Genomic DNA, 17307 nt, shown 5'->3' with positions numbered 1-17307 from the left:
CTCCGGATGCGCAGGCTCAGCGGCCATGGCTCACTGGGGGCCCAGCTGCTCTGCAGCATGTGGGATCCTCCTGGACCGGGGCACGAACCCGTGTCCCCTGCATCGGCAGGCAGACTCTCAACCACTGTGCCACCAGGGAAGCCCTCAGCATTTTTTTTTAAATTTATTTTTACCTGCGTTGGGTCTTCATTGCTGGGCCCAGGCTTTCTCTCTAGTTGCGGCGGGGCTACTCTTCACTGAGGTGCAAGGACTTCTCATTGCAGTAACTTCTCTTGTTGCAGAGCATGGGCTCTAGGTGCAAGGGCTTCAGTAGTTGTGGCACGTGGTCCCTAGAGCATGCGGGTTTCAGTAGTTGCGGCACGTGGGCTCAGTAGTTGTGGCTCATGGGCTCTAGAGCACAGGCTCAGTAGTTGTGGCTTAGTTGCTCTGTGGCATGTGGGATCTTCCCGGACCAGGGATCGAACCCATATCCCCTGCAATGGCAGGCAGATTCTTAACCACTGTGCCACAAGGGAAGTCCCTATGTAGGTCTTCTTTAATTTCTCTCAGCAGTGTTTTGAGGCATCCAAGTCCCAAATGTATCTGTTAGACTTATTCCTATGTATTTTATATTTTGGATCTTCTATGACTTTTTAAAAATTTCATTTTCCAATTGGCTGCTGCAAGTAAATCCAACTGATTATTTTTTAACCTTGTATCTATAACCTTGCAAAAATCTTTTAAAAAATTTAGTAACCATTCTGTAGATTCCCTGGGATTTTCTATCACCTGTAAATAGGGACAATTTCATGTCTTGCTGACCACCAGACTGATTTTCCTTATGTTATGATATTTTATTTTATGCTATTTTGTATTTTAAAATTATGTTATGTTATTCTATTCTACTCTATTTTAGAATTAATAGAATAATTCTTTTTTTTTTTTTTTGCAGTGGCTAAAATCTTCAGAACAATGTTGAATAAAAGGACTGTCATGAGAGCAAGTATCCTTGCCTTGTTTCTGATCTCAGGGGGAAACAACTTAGTCTTTCATCGTTGAGTTTGATGTTTATTAAGATGTAACATAACTGCCCATTTCCATTTCTTTGTGTGGGGTATCCTATCCTATTCCTATTTTCTTAGAGCTTTTATTATGGATAGTACTAGGAGTAGGGCCATTTCTAAGAAATCTGCTTAGAAAAGCTGCTGTGGAATTCCAGGCTGACTTGTCAACCTTCCCAGTTTCCCGTGAACCATCTCTGGCTCTGGAACATTTCCACCCTTGGCTGATAAACCAAATCGTTCTAAGTGATGATTATAAGGTCCTGCTCTCTCTCCAAGGGGGAGAGGAGAGCTTGCAGATGGAAGCAGTACATTAGCACACTAATCTGCCTTTTTGGCAGAGGGAACCTAATGGGACAGAACACAGTCTAATCTCCTAGGAGGGAAGGGGCCTCCACACTGTGATTTTATGTCCACATCAGAGTTTGCCTGTGAATCTCCCTTACGAGCCTATTCAATATTTACATTGCAGATGTAGCCATGCAAAACAGCCAGATTTTTTCTGGGTAGTGGGTTGGGACAGGGTATGAGAACACTGTCCTTGGTGCTGAATTTCAAGCTGGCTCTCACCTTTCTATTCCTTTGACCTGCCAAGTTTTGAGGAAATGGTCCCAGAGCTCTGACCTCTCCAGGTATGGCTGCATCCGCTTTCATCTCTAGGAGCGTGTGCTGACCGACCCTGCTCTGCGTAGTGATGAGTCTATGGTAGGAGGAAACCGATTAACTTAGAAGAGAGAGGATCTCCAGGGAGGACTCACCATTCTGAATCCCCACACTGTAAAGGACAGTGAAACTCAACTAAGCAGGAACACTGGTCTATAGATTTCTAAGGCACTCACTGGGTCTCCTGTACCATCAGCTCCCGAGGGCATGACCATGGTCAAATGTTCATAAAATTCTCATGGTGCTCAGCACAGGGCCTCACACACCGTCAATGCAAGAATCTTACAATAAAATTTCCTGAGAATCAGGCGTGTAAGGTGGATGAGTGAATGGGGTGGGGTGTAAGTGAAATTTTAAGGAATAACAGAGACAGCTGACCTAGTGAACACTTTTCCATTTAAATAAAAGAGGCACCAGGACTTGTTCCAACTGATTGTTCCCATGTGGGGATGGGAGTGCAGGATGGCCAGACCCTCTGATTTTTTTTTAAGACAAGCAAAAACCAACTGGCCATTTGTAAAAAGTCCAACAACTATACAAGCAAGCAAACAAACAAAAAACACATTTGCAACCTGGGGGTGGTTATTTGTCAATCCTAGCCCTCTTAGAGAGCACAGACTATGCATTTTTGTTTGTTTTTTTCATCTCTGAAGCCTCCAGAGCTGCTACAATGATGCTAAGTGTAGGACCGCGAGGACTGGGTTTGGGGGTCCCCGGGGAGTGGTTGGCAGGGTCCTTGCAGCATCTGTAAATGTGTCTCAGGGTCCTGCCATATTGTTTTAAAATCCTATACAGATGGGACCTGGTCTGGCTGAGACTTGAGGGTCTGTTACCCTCACTGACCAAGACATTGAAACAGGGCACTTGAGCCACCGCACAGCTGAAAGTAGGGTGTGAAATAGTCTCTGGGTCCAAGGAAACACATGCTGGCCCAGGGTGTCACTGCAGGCAATGCTGGTGGGTGGCTGCCCACAGCGTCCTCCCAACGTTGAGGATGGTTGTAGGAAGATCATGAGAGGAACCCAATATGCTGAAATTGAAGCTAAATCCAGCCTCTGCAGCCCAGCACCAAATTAAATCTCAGAGACAGGGTTTTGGGTAAAGTAGACAAGAATAGCTTCATTGCTTTGCCAGGCAAAGGGGGCCACAGTGGGCTAATGCCCTCAAGGCTGTGGGTCCCAACCTGGAGGGGCTAGGGAGCAGTTTTATAGCAATGGTTCAAAGAGGAGGGCGTGGTCAACTCGTGGACCTTCTTCTGATTGGTTGGTGGGGAGGTAATCGGGAGTCGGCATCATCAACCTTCTGTGCATAAGTGAAAAGAAACGTCTAAAAGGATAGACATTAAACTGACAACACTGCTTACCCAGAAATGACAGTGACTGAAGGAGAAAGGTCAGGAGACACTGACTTCATCTGTAATGCTTGTGTTTTACAACACAAATGTAGTCATGCAATACTTTTGTAAAGAAAAATATTTAAAGATTAATACATTATAAAGAAAAAAGCAAATATTTTTCAGTTTAATACATATTTTTAAGAGTTTAGATTAATATTACTTCAAACATTTCTCCCACAACAGTACCATTAATTATAAGCCCTTTCTCATGGCCTAGAACAGATGAATCTAAATACTTATTATTTGCCAATGAACATTGTGAAGTATTATCATGACTACATTAATTATAAAACAAATTGAAATTGTTACGAAGGAGAAAACGTTTATCTATGCTCTGTTGTGGTCCAGGAGCTGAGGTGGGTGCATTTCAAACCAGTCTGGGTTCTACATGCTTGTGGGCAGCATGCAGTAAACTTCTCCCACCTGATGGGTGTTTCAGTATCTGCAAAACAGCTCAAGATATTGTTCTGTGTATCCCTTGAGGGAGAACCAGGACCCTGCCCCAAGGCTGCACTCTTGTCTCCTGACTGCTCCCCCCTTGTCTCTGCATCCCCTCCCTCCCCTGATTAGCAACTGTTTGAACCTGTCCTTTGGAACTCAGGGAAGGTCATGGAGGCTGAATGAAGCCTATTTCCTGTAATTAAGAAATGGGGGACACAGGAAGGCTTTTGTGCCCAGGAGCCCCACAGGGTCCTGCTCAGTATCAAGATGGGTTCACAGATTGTAGAGACTGGACCTCCCTGACACTGGACCTCATGGTTTCTTCCAATTGTAAAGCCCTCTGTGAATGTGCATTCTGATAAACCCCTGTATCGTAGTTCTCAACTGGGGTGATTCTGCCACCAGATCAGGTTTAGCGATGTCTGCAGACATCTTTGGCATTCTCCCTGCAGGTGGGGAGATTGCTATTGGCACTCATGGGGTAGAGGCCATGCAAACACCCGACCCTGCAGAGGACAGCCCTTCATGACAGGGAATCGCGTCTGTCCCCAGATGTCAGCAGCACCCAGGTGAAGAGAACCTGCCCCAATCATCCCAAGACCATGTTATGTGTGGTCACTCTGGTTAATTTGCATACAGGAACCTCTTGTAAGTGTTTATTCAGGTTTTTAAGTAGAACTCAGTGAAGACAATGAATTCAGCCCTTTGATGAGAGAGCTATAGAAACTCTCTGGATCATTCTGTATCTGCACAGGCTGGAATCAGTCTGTGGACCTCCAGCTTGCATGAGCTGCTTTCTGCATTGTTCCTTCCACAAAGGGCTGAGCTAATTTCTCTTTAGTGTCAAGAGGTTTCCATTGAGTTCCAACATGGATCCTGTTCTCTAGGAGTGTGGACATTGATGTCCTGGTTTGGGTCTCAGTAGCGGTACCAGTTACCATCTGGCCAGCACTGTACTGACTCTTCCTTCAGCCACTCCAGCTGAGCCTGGACCACTTTTCTAGCCTAGAGGTTCAGTGCACAGACAACTGGCTACCACTTATGAGGCTTCTACCATTGGAGAAGCTGCGAAATGCCTGTGTATTAGTTTTCACATTTGCAAAATGGGATCGGTATTAATACCCAGTTCACATGTTGGTTGCAAAGATGACATTAGTTAATTCAGTGCCTAGAACAGTGCTGGAAAATGCTCAGTATATGCTCTTTATTCATCATCGCTATTATCTTCTAAAGGCAAGTTCTTTATCAGGGGAATTGCTGGCAAATAATCAAAATAACAACACAATAAAATCTTACTATTTTGTGGAATTTCTCAACATCATTGGGCAGATCCTCAGGCATCTTCCAGCATGAAGTACCCGAGGAGCGGGGTGGCGGGGTGAACTAATCTCTTACTTTAGCTCAGATAAGGACCAACTTTGTAGAGTCCTGTAAGGAAGGCCATGTCCCTCTGGACACAAACTAGGTTTGGGGGGAGAAAGCGGATATTTCTTCCTTTTTCTACCAATTCTACCGCCTTCTGAGAAGTATGGACTTGGGACATAATTTTAAGAAAAAAATTCTTTGAAAAAAATAGCTCTGAAAAGCCAGCTCATTTTAATCCCCTAGTGAAGTTTTCTAGACCTAAAGGAGGCTTGTAATATGTGCCTGGAGGGAAATTATAAAACAGGAGACAGGACAGTCCCTGCCTGTGGCCTGCTGAACCACCTGCATGTCCATGCAAACAACAATCAGAGAATCATTAGAAGCTGGGCTGGGAGACGGAGAACTCTGTTAGCGTTCTTTCGTCTGTGGGACTGACCCCTGCTTTTGTGATGAATAATTGTCCTGCTAAGAATGAGTCTTGGAAAGGCTCCTTGTCTCTCCAGAGATGTTTCAGATGGCAACCCTGGTCCCACTGCTTTAAGGAGAAGGCTCCAGTCTCTTTTTAATACTTGTCGACTAAAAAAATGAAAGCACGACCTAAAAGTTGAGACTCCTGTTTTCTTTGGCAGACAACACTGAGGACTTAAGCCCGGGACACAGCGTCTCAGAGAGCTCTGAGGGACCGCTCTGAAGAGGCAAGGGGCAAGTCAGGATGTGCAGGAGTTTTTGCAATAAAGACCGGGTCATCGGAACATCGAAAGATTACTGTTCATGAAAGAAAATCAGACATCTCATGTCAAGGAATTTAGCGCTTTTCTTTGTATGGGAAGATGCAAGAGTCTGGGCTCACTGAAACCCTTCCTCTGATGTGCACCTCAGCTATCTGGGGCCAGTATCCTGTGCATTCTCATCCCGAGTCTCCTCAGGGTGCGTGTCGAGGGGAGACTGCAGTGGCTGAGGGCTTGTTGGAGGGGCATCCTGTTTCTTTTTTTTTTTTTTGGGGGGGCCGTGCCTTGTGACTTGTGGGATCTCGGTTCCCCAACCAGGGACTGAACCCGGGCCATGCCAGTGAAAGCCTGGAATCCTAACCACTAGGCAACCAGGGAACTCCCCTGTTGGGCATCCTGTTTCTATCCTGACTCCCCTCAGGGCTTACCTTTGGGGCAGCTGTAATGTGATGGCTTGATGCCTGCAGCATGTTTTGTTTACCGATAGGGCAGGCAATATTTTTCATTCACATACTCTCTACAAGTGTCTCTGAAGATGGAGAAATAACATTTTCAGTTGGCAGGCTATTCCCATTCATGACCACTGACCCTTATAAATGAAGCCCAAAGAAAGTGTGTTTGTCTTTTGCAAGGAGCACGGAAAAGCCAGAACTCAAAATAAGTGATAAGTGATGAGGTTTATTGAGTGAGTACAAAAGCCAGTGATACCTCTGCCACTTTCGATTCTTTCTGTTAAGGAAGAAGGGATGAAGAACAGACAGAAAGAGAGAGAAAGCCCTTGCATCCTCAGGTCCTAACAGCATCATCAGACAGGGTGAGTAGGATCTGCCCCAGCCAGTACCTTCCTGGGACGTTCCAGCAGGAAAGCAGGTGAGGATGGGAAATGGTACCTTACAGTCATTCAGTAGGCTCTGAGCCAGCTCACTGTGTTTAATTAAACATGGATGTAGCACATGATGTATACAAATCCAAACAGAGATGTCTGTAGGGGAAACAACAGCTTTTACTTAATACTTAGCAGGCACATTGCCAGCACAGGCTGCTGAAAGCTCGGTCATTCCATTACAGGCTGTTTCTCTGTGCTAAAGGCAGAGGCAGGCAGGTTAGGAAGCAGATACTCCTGCCTGGGGCTGCTTAAGGCCCGATGGAGACATCTGGCACGGATGTCACTTCGGCTGTTGTGTCTCTGGGCAGGGCAGGCTGAAGAGCAGATAGGCTGGACGAGAAGCAGAAGGAGAGGCTTGTAGCCCCTCCATAAGAGGATGGTTTTGGGATTTGGGAAAACTTAGCTTCAAGTGCCTGCTTTGCCCCTTACAGGCTACGAGCACTGGGCAAGTCTCTCCATCTCCCTGAGCCTCAACATTCCCACCTGGTTCCGGGGGTGATACTGCCCGGCTCAGAGGGCACGTCAGAGCCCCTGGTGCTCAGTGAACAGGATAAATTGTAGAAGGAGCCGTGTCGTTGCCAGGCTTTCGCTAAGCGCATGCCCCTGCCTCACTGCAGGGGATGTGCGTTTCAGGTTCTGGGGCAGGTGTGACCTGCAGGTGTGTTTTGTTTGGCCCACTCAGCATATTTACATTTCGTGCATTCATTTCCAGGGTTGGAGGTTAGGAATGTCACTTGTGGTTGAGATTTCTGACTTGAGCTATTTCAAGGTCTGGTAAGTCTGAGCTCATGGACTCCCTGTCAACAGCCAGCTGGGGCTGAGAAGACTCTGCATCCCTTGACTGGGCACGTGCCCTCTGGTCACAGTGACACGGAGGCCAGCCAGCCAAGCACACAGGAATATTTACTACGGAGACAACAACGTCGCAGTGTGGGGACCAACAGTACCCCCATGTTACAGATGAGGTGGTTGACAGGGAGATAGAGATAGATAATAGATAGATGGAGATGTTAGTTGGATGGTAGGTGATAAATAATAGATAGATAATACATAGATAGATAAAGATGTTGGATGGTAGGTGATAGATAATAGATAGATAATAGATAGATAAAGATATTAGATGGATGGTAGGTGATAGATAATAGATAGATAGATAGATAGATAGATAAAGATGTTAGATGGATGGCAAGTGATAGATAATAGATAGATAAAGATGTTGAATGGTAGGTGATAAATAACAGATAATAGATAGATAAAGATGTTAGATGGATGGTAGGTGATAAATAACAGATAATAGATAGATAAAGATGTTAGATGGATGGTAGGTGATAAATAACAGATAATAGATACATAAAGATGTTAGATGGATGGTAGGTGATAGATAATAGATGGATAGATAGATATGTAATAGATAAATAGATAGATAGAGATGTTAGATGGATGGCAGGTGATAGATAATAGATAGATAAAGATGTTAGATGGATGGTAGGTGATAGATAATAGATAGATAAAGATGTTAAATGGATGGTAGGTGATAAATAATAGATAATAGATAGATAAAGATGTTAGATGGATGGTAGGTGATAAATAACAAATAATAGATACATAAAGATGTTAGATGGATGGTAGGTGATAATAGATGGATAGATATGTAATAGATAAAGATGTTAGATGAATGGTAGGTGATAGATAATAGATGGATAGATAGATATGTAATAGATAGATAGATAGAGATGTTAGATGGATGGTAGGTGATAGATAATAGATAATAGATACATAAAGATGTTAGATGGATGGTAGGTGATAAATAACAGATAATAGATAGATAAAGATGTTAGATGGATGGTAGGTGATAGATAATAGATGGATAGATAGATATGTAATAGATAAATAGATAGATAGAGATGTTAGATGGATGGCAGGTGATAGATAATAGATAGATAAAGATGTTAGATGGATGGTAGGTGATAGATAATAGATAGATAAAGATGTTAAATGGATGGTAGGTGATAAATAACAGATAATAGATAGATAAAGATGTTAGATGGATGGTAGGTGATAGATAATAGATAGATAAAGATGTTGGATGGTAGGTGATAAATAACAGATAATAGATAGATAAAGATGTTAGATGGATGGTAGGTGATAGATAATAGATAGATAAAGATGTTGGATGGTAGGTGATAAATAACAGATAATAGATAGATAAAGATGTTAGATGGATGGTAGGTGATAGATAATAGATAGATAAAGATGTTAGATGGATGGTAGGTGATAGATAATAGATGGATAGATAGATATGTAATAGATAGATAGATAGAGATGTTAGATGGATGGTAGGTGATAGATAATAGATAGATAGATAGATAGATAAATAGGTCGATAGATAGATAAATCATGTGAAATTGGCTCACATGATTTTGTAGGCTGAGAATTCACGTGATCTGCAAGCTGGACACCCAGGAAAGCTGCTGCCGTAAATCAATAGAAGTCAGAAATTATGAGAACCAAGGGAGTTGATGGTGTACATTCCAGTCCAAGGGCAGGAGAAGACAGCTGTCCCAGCTCCAGCAGGCAGGGGATCACTCCTTCCTTCCTCCGTCTTTTGTTCTGTTCAGACCCTCAGCAGATTGGATGAGAGCTGCCCACCCACACTGGGGAATCCACCATTTCAAATGCTCATCTCATCTCACATGCGCACCCAGAACTAATGTTTAGTCTGGGCACCCAGTGGCCTTGTCAGATTGACACATCACATTTGTCAGGGACCAATTGGAAACTTTTACTGATGCAACTTTTAATAACAAAAATGCCATTACAGTCCCACTGCCTCTCAAAATCCACGCAATGAAGCATGGCCCGATTTTGGAAACATCTGTGCCAAGATTCTTTTTAAAGCCTGCTGTCCGTGTCACATGAAGTCACCGTGGTCTGTGCATGTGGGGCTCAGCTGGCCTTCTAGCAGATGGAGCCGGGAGATTCTAGTTTGATGCCAGTGGCCACCGGGTGGTGCGTGTCCTTCGAAGGATGTCTTTCTCTCCAAATTGCCCTGAAAATTCAGACGTCTCAATAAGCAACTGACTTCCTTGGAGGGACATCTGTTTTGCCCATCATTCTGTAACTGAAATGGCCAACTGTTTACATTTAACTTGGGTTTTCTAACTTATCATTTGTTTAAAGCCTCCTGGAGATTTCTGTTTCTGGGTTTTGGACTGTGATGTTCATCCCAAGGGCAGAGCTTACTGGAGGCTGTTGATCTCAGGTAGAGGCAGAATAGGCAGCCAGTTACAAATGTCACTTTGCATTATAACATTGATTTATAATTTCCAAAGTGCTTGGTTACACATCTTCATATTTGATTCTCCCTTGTGAGGGGGGTGGAGAAGAACTGGTGATCCTTTTACTTAAACTAGAACTGATAACTGGATCCTTCTTCAAACATTCTGTTCACTTCACATCTGGGACATTCCTCTTTTTCTCAGTTCTTTTAAAAATATTCTGGGGGGGACCTCCCTGGTGGCGCAGGGGAGATGGGTTTGAGTCCTGGTCCAGGAAGATCCCACATGCCGCGGAGCAACTAAACCCGTGTGCCACAACTACTGAGCTTGTGCTCTAGAACCCGCGAGCCACAACTACTGAAGCCCGCGTGCCACAACTACTGAAGCCCATGCGTCTAGAGCCCATGCTCCGCAACAAGAGAAGCCATCGCAGTGAGAAACCCGTGCACCACAACGAAGAGTAGCCCCTGCTCACCACAACTAGAGAAAGCCTGAGCACGGCAACGAAGACCCAACGCAGCCAAAAATAAATAAATGAATAAATTTATTAAAGGGAATATTCTGGGGTCCAGTAAAGTTGAAGGACACCTGAAAAAATGAACTATATTCGTTTCCTCCTGCTGCTGTAACAAATTACCACAAACTCGGTGACTTAAATCAAGCAAATAATTATCTCACTGTGCTATGCATTAGGCATCCAACATGGGTCTCACGGGGGCTAAAATCAAGGTGTCAGCTGGGCGGTGCTCCTTCTGGAGGGTCTGGGGGAACCCCTTTTTCTTGCCTCTTCCAGCTCTAGAGGTGCCTGCATTCCTTGGCTGGTGATCCCTTCCATTTTGAAAGAGAGCAATGGACCCGAGTCCTTCTCAAGCGACATCTCTCTGACACTGGCCCTCCTCCCTCTTCCAGTTATAAGGACCCTTGTGATGACGTTGGGCCTGTTCACACAATCCAGGATAATCTCTCCATCTCAAGGTCCTGAAGTTATCACATCTGCCAAGTCCTTATACCCTGGAGGGGAACATGTTGACATGTTCTGAGGATTAGGATGTGGACACTGGGGCCGGGGGCATTATTCTGTTTATCACATGAACTTAAACAGGTCTCATTACTGGTGAACTAATCAGAGCCTTTAATAAGCAAAAGGCATGTGATAATCCCTAAAGGTGAGAGTGGTTAGTGGTTCCGCTGGCCACAGTTCTCAGACACTGTCCTCCTTAACACGCTGTCTTGTGTCCCATCACCCTCAGAAGGCAGCGCAGATTCCTTTCCATAGTCTGTGTGGCCCATCAGGATCAGTCCCCTGCCTCCTACTGCAATATCACCTTGAGACTACCTGCTTGTCCCCTACTAAGTGGTGGAAGACAATGGCTTGCTGCCACCTTGAGAACCCCAAGGTGCAAGCGATTTTTGAGGCAGATGATTCCCGCAAGCCTGGTGAGGAAATGGGAGTGAGACAGGGAAAGGGCCAAGGGCCAAGGGCTGTGGTCCTAACCAGCGGGTCACCGTGCAGGTGCCTTCCACAGGGGGCGCTCTGACAGGCTATGCACAACTCAGCTCTGCAGTATCCCACCAGCGGTGAGAAGCTGGGGTTTTAACGCACCGAGTTTCATCCGTTGTTGGGTGAGAGTCGGCTGCAAATTGACCTCAGAAAGAGTTAGAGAATGGACTTGAGGATATGGGGAGGGGGAAGGGTAAGCTGTGACAAAGCGAGAGAGAGGCATGGACATATATACAGTACCAAACATAAGGTAGATAGATAGTAGGAAGCAGCTGCATAGCACAGGGAGATCAGCTAGGTGGTTTGTGACCACCTAGAGGGGTGGGATATGGAGGGTGGGAGGCAGGGAGACGCAAGAGGGAAGAGATATGGGAACATATGTATATGTATAAATGATTCACTTTGTTATTAAGCAGACACTAACACACCATTGTAAAGCAATTATACTCCAATAAAGATGTTAAAAAAAAAAAAAGAAAGAGTTTGGGGGGCGAAATATTAGGGGCCGAGATCTGAGAAAGGAAGGAGTTGAGGAAGGATTGGTCAGAGGGAGACATTGTTCTGTGCTGCAGAACCGACAGCTTCAGCCATTGACAGAGTTCCAGGTGGGGACCGCTGGTCAGTTTCCAGCATCAGGATGGGAGGGCGTGGCCTCGGGGGCGTGGCCTCGGGAGGGCGGCTCTCAGGCTCTCCCTCCGTTCCAGGGTAGGTCCCGCTGGAGGCTGTCCTTTCCTTGCAGGGACCCGGCTCCCCCAGGTTTTTGACCTGAATATCTGGGTAGGCAACCCTAACAGACAGCTGCTATTCTGCTCCTGTGTTACTGTGAAAAACACACCCAAAGAGGAGGGAAGACTTGTTTCAGACCCTGCCGCCTCTTAGGAGCAGAGAGAGAGAGCCTAAGTTCCCAAGCTGCACAACTTCAGTTAATGACATGTGGCATTTGTCTTTGTCATCTTACAAATTGTTTTAAGAAAGCAACTGAGGTCACGGTTTCTTTTTTATATATTAGAACCTAAAGTAATGTGTCTCAGAAGCAAAACCCAATCTTCTCTAAGACAGCTTCTCTAGAGAAGCTATTGTGTCCCTTCTTGAAATAATGAGTTTCTATTTCTGACCCGTCCTAATGAAACGGGCTTTGCTAAACCATCTGAGGGTGGTTTGAAGGGTCCAGTCCTCAGGCCACCGGCAGCCCAGGGAGCGGAGCATGTGTGGCAGGGCATCCTGGCTGCTGGTGGGGCCTCTGGGGCAGACAGAGGGGTGCTGTCCAGAGCTGTGACCTCCATGGGGACCAGTGCCTTGGACCACAGTAGAGACACTTGGGCTATTTCCTTTTTTTTTTTTTTTTCAAATTTTCAGGAATATTTTTTAAGAAATTAAGAAACAACAGAGTTAGAATTGGGGTATCATTTAAATGTTTGCATTTAACAAAGTAACACTTTTAACATGCATAGAAAACAATGGTTCTTGTTAAAGATTATTATGGGTTTTATTAAAATATAGAATTTCCCCAATGTGTAGGGCTGGTGTGTTGCTCCTCTGAACCGGTGTGCTTATGCCTGACTATTTTAGCTTGTTCTCTCCCCAAACATGCAGATTGTGTTTGGTGATAAGACCCTAGCAATGAGCTGTGTGCTGACCACGCCCTTGTCTCGGTTCTATCCAAGCTGTCTTGGTAGCTGTGTGTGCACAGCCTGATTCAGAGATAAAGTACCCAACCTAAAGGTGATGAGCTTGGAAGGCGAGACCTGGGTCCATTGGTTCTTTCGACTTTAGCCACCACGCAAATAGGTTCTGCTCAGGGAAGCCCAGCTCCCTGGCCTGAGTGGAAAGCCTGGAATTCAGGGAGAGGTGGAGCAGCACAGGGGCTGAGCGCCTGGTCTCCTGAGCCAGGCGGCCCAGGTTCAAAGTCCAGCTCCTGCACTTCCGGGTATGTGATTCTGGGCGAGTTGCATCGCCTCTGTGAGCCTCAGTTTCCCTATCCTCCAACAGGGCTAATGATGGAGCCTACACGTGACAGTCATCAGTGCTCTTCACAAATATTTCTCAGGTGGGGGCACATGAAGTGTATCGGGCAACTGAAGTGTGACCAGACGTCAAGCGTATTATTACTCTGGGCTAGAATGCGTTTTTGCCATGGCCAGAAACTCCACAGTGTTGTTTCAACGTGAAGGTCAACTTTCTGGATAGAGGTTGTTCCATCAGCCTGGTTCCTGACTTATGGACCTCACTCGCACTTTTGTGTGTGTCTGTGTGGCTGTGTGAGAGACAGCCTTTAGCTAAATTGATCCACACATATGTAAGCGAGAAAGAAACCGTTGTTGTTTCAAGCCACCGCTATGGTAGGGATTTTTTCTTCCAGCAGCGTATCTTATCTACCTGTCTGATTTACCATCTCAGAGGGCTTCAGCAGCATTCACAAAGTTAATGCTGGCAGAGGGCCAGAACAGTGCTTAGCATGTGGGGATCACTCCAGATCACAATGGCTATTAGTATTCTGGTCCATTTCCTGGAAGCCTGTCTTCCCTCTGCACAGTGATCACAGCCTGTCACAGCTGGATGGGACACAATACGAGTGAGAGTGAGGTATACTCTCCTTCCTTAAAGAAAAGTCTCTACATTCAGGACAGGGTCACAAGCCTAATCCACAGTATATGATCTGAAGATGCTGTCTGCATCCTGATTCCCTGGAAGGAGCTCTGAATGGGGAAGCTGGGGTCAAACACTAGCATCAGCTAAATCTGTGCTCTGGGGAGACCCTGTGTATCTCTAGTTTTATCATCTACCACTGTGATAGGAAAGGGTTAAAGTAGGGAGGTCTGATTGTAGGTGCATCCAGACTGCAGTTTTCAAACATACATACTTATTCATACAGAACAGCTGCTCTGTCTGCATGCAATTCTGTGAAAGCTTTAGTTTGATGAAAAGGGGACCCACCATGGTCCCTGACGGGCAGAATTCAGGCTGGGAGAGCATGTGCTGTGGGACCAGCCAGGCAGGCATTGGCGTCCTGGTTCTTCTACATCCCAGCTGTGGTGTCCTTGTGAAGTTATCCAAATCCTTCAAGCATCAGTTTCTTCATTGACAGAATTCATTAAGTACGTTATTCAGTGAATTCTTTCTGGGTCCTTAGGACATCCAAGCGCTGTCCTAGGCACAGTGGATAGAGCAGTAAACAAAACAAATGTGGTCCTTGACCTCACAGAACTAATAGCTTAGTGCCGTAGTATCTTTTCTTTTTTTTAACATATTTATTGGAATATAATTCTTTACAGTGGTGTGTTAGTTTCTACTTTATAACAAAGTGAATCAGCTATACATATACATATATCCCCATATCTCCTCCCTCTTGCATCTCCCTCCCACCCTCCCTTTTTGTTCTGCAGATCCTTTGGGTTTCTGATGGACGCTATAGACTCATCTCACATTGATGCTTTTTTTTTTTTTTTTTTTTTTTTTTTTGCGGTACGCAGGCCTCTCACTGCTGTGGCCCCTCCCGTTGTGGAGCGCAGGCTCAGCGGCCATGGTTCATGGGCCCAGCCGCTCTGTGGCATGTGGGATCTTCCCGGGCCAGGGCACGAACCCGCGTCCCCTGCATTGGCAGGCGGACTCTCAACCACTGCGCCACCAGGGAAGCCCCACATTAATGCTTTTAAATGCATAAAATAAAGCACATAGCATTACAAAGGAAATGAATTATACTAGGATGTAACTATCAAAATCTGTGAAATAGTAAAACATGCAGTTCTTTATTACTATGTTACTATATTAGTAACAAGCTCTAGTGGCAGGTCTGATAGCTACTATAATTTTGAAGTAGTGAGTATAAGTGACATTTTGAAACATCTGTTATAACTGTAATATGATATGAAAATATCTTTAATTTCTCCTGGAGACAAAGTCACAGACACTGCTAATACTACAATGTTTTGTTGCCTATATTTATAATAGAATATTTGAGGGAAATGTTACATTTACAGTAGAAGTCCATGGACATAAAAGTATCATTTTTATTGCACCCAAGATTATGAAATCCATCCCTGGACTCCCAAGTGTCTTCAGGTTAATAAGCCTTAGAGTGTGAAGAGGTACACAATAGATAGATAAAAAATATATGCAATGGCAGGATTTTTAAGTATTATAAACACAAATAAAGCAGAAAGGGGGATCCAGTGATGGGGGTGACAGTGGTACTTTACAAAAGTGGTCCTGGAAAGCTTCTCGGATAGGGTGGTACCTGAGCAGAGAGCTGAAGGAAGTGAAGGAGTGAGCAATGTTTTCATCTGGAAGGGAGCCTTTCCTGCGGGGGAGCAGGAAGTGCAAAGGCCCTGAGGTGCGGGTCATGGTTGGTGTGTTGGGAGAACGGCAAAGGTGTCGGTGTTCAGGGTGGGTTGAGCTAAGGGGAGAAGGGGGCGTGATCAGATCGTCCACATGGGCGTAGGCATACAGCGTGGGCTTACCAAATGGGGATGCTTGTACCCCCATCAAACTGCTGTCGAGGAACCAAATATGCTGAGTGACCGCCAACTTTGAGGTTTCCGTGGGTGCTGACACCACCAGGACAGGGTGCCACATGGCGTTCCAAGTGGGACCACGCAGACTACAGTGCTTTAAACTGTGTCAAGGACTCTGTAAGAGGAGTTAAGTGCCCTTTCCGTTCCCTCTTTCTCTCTAACAGATTTTAACTGTTAGAGCAGTTTTAGGTTCATGGCAACATTGAATGGAAAGTCCAGAGAGTCCCTGAATACACCACCCACACCCACCCACACACACACACACACACACACACACAGTCTCCCCGAACTTCGACATCCACAGCAGAGCGATGCTTTTGCTACCGTCTGTGAGCCTACATTATTTAGCCACCACTGTCAACTCCGCTCCCTGTCATTTCTGGTTGTTAGCTCAAGGAGTCACAGCTGCTTACTTAAGTGTCTTGAATAAGCGACAGGACCCACTTTCCACTTAATAGCCCTGTTCTTCTTTCGTGAAATTCAAGTTTCTTTTATCGATGACAAGTGATACTGACATTTTCCATTGATGCAAAGGGAGACTTTATTTAAGAATAGGTTTATTTAAGTGAAAATAAGGAAAGAAGACAACTGAGAGGAAAATACGATGTGAGTAATAGTAGCCACACAGTGATGGCGGAGCTGTGAATGGTACGTGGATGCCGGGGTGAGGGAAGTGTTGCTGTGGGCGTACAGATCCAATGAAGCTGGCTGAGCATAGGTGTGGCTGCTTCTCTGAGGTGGTGTCTGCTTAGAAAATCCAGCCTCTCCCCAAAGCTCCTTCCCCAGATGCCACCTCAAGGATGGCCTGGCCCTAATCTAGGCAGTGTTTCAGCAGCTTTCTTTCCAGGCTTCCTGCTCTGATGAAGAAGCCCATGCAGGAGGCACTGCTGCTCTTAGCACCAGCATCCTCCCACGGGGTTGATCCCAGCCGGAGGTGAGCCATCCAGGCCTGGGGTGAGGGGTCGGGGGTCATAGAAGATAAACATTCACCTGCTCAGGTACAGTGGTAGACGGTGGGTGGGGGTGAGAGGTCTTGTCTTGGAAAGGGACACATTGCTTAACACAAGAATTCGGAGGGTGTGAGGACACCCGGCTGGTGACTGAGGGAGGCTGTGCCCTGTTCACTCTGAGGGTGTTTTTCTCTTCCACCAGCTCTTCTGTTAGGTCTGCACTCCTGTCTACTTTGCTGTGTGAGACCTTGGGTGAAATACTCCCTGTCTCTGGGCTTCAATTTCCTTTTCTGGGAAAAGAGAGCTTGAATCAGATGGTTTGCTTCTTTCATTTATTGTTGTTTTTGTTCTCCCAGTTTTTCGAATCCCCCACATACGCAATGTATCCCACCCTATGTGTAGCCTTCTGTGATTTTCTTCATGTCTATAGAAATGTATTCAGAGAGATTACTTCGAGATGGCGGAGTAGAAGGATGTGCGCTCACTCCCTCTTGTGAGAGCTCTGGAATCACAACCAACTGCTGAACAATCATCGACACTGGAACTCA

The sequence above is a fragment of the Mesoplodon mirus genome (genome assembly GCF_964341445.2).
Source record: "Mesoplodon mirus genome assembly, chromosome: 13".
Taxonomy (NCBI): domain Eukaryota; kingdom Metazoa; phylum Chordata; class Mammalia; order Artiodactyla; family Ziphiidae; genus Mesoplodon; species Mesoplodon mirus.
This window is presented reverse-complemented; position numbering follows the sequence as displayed.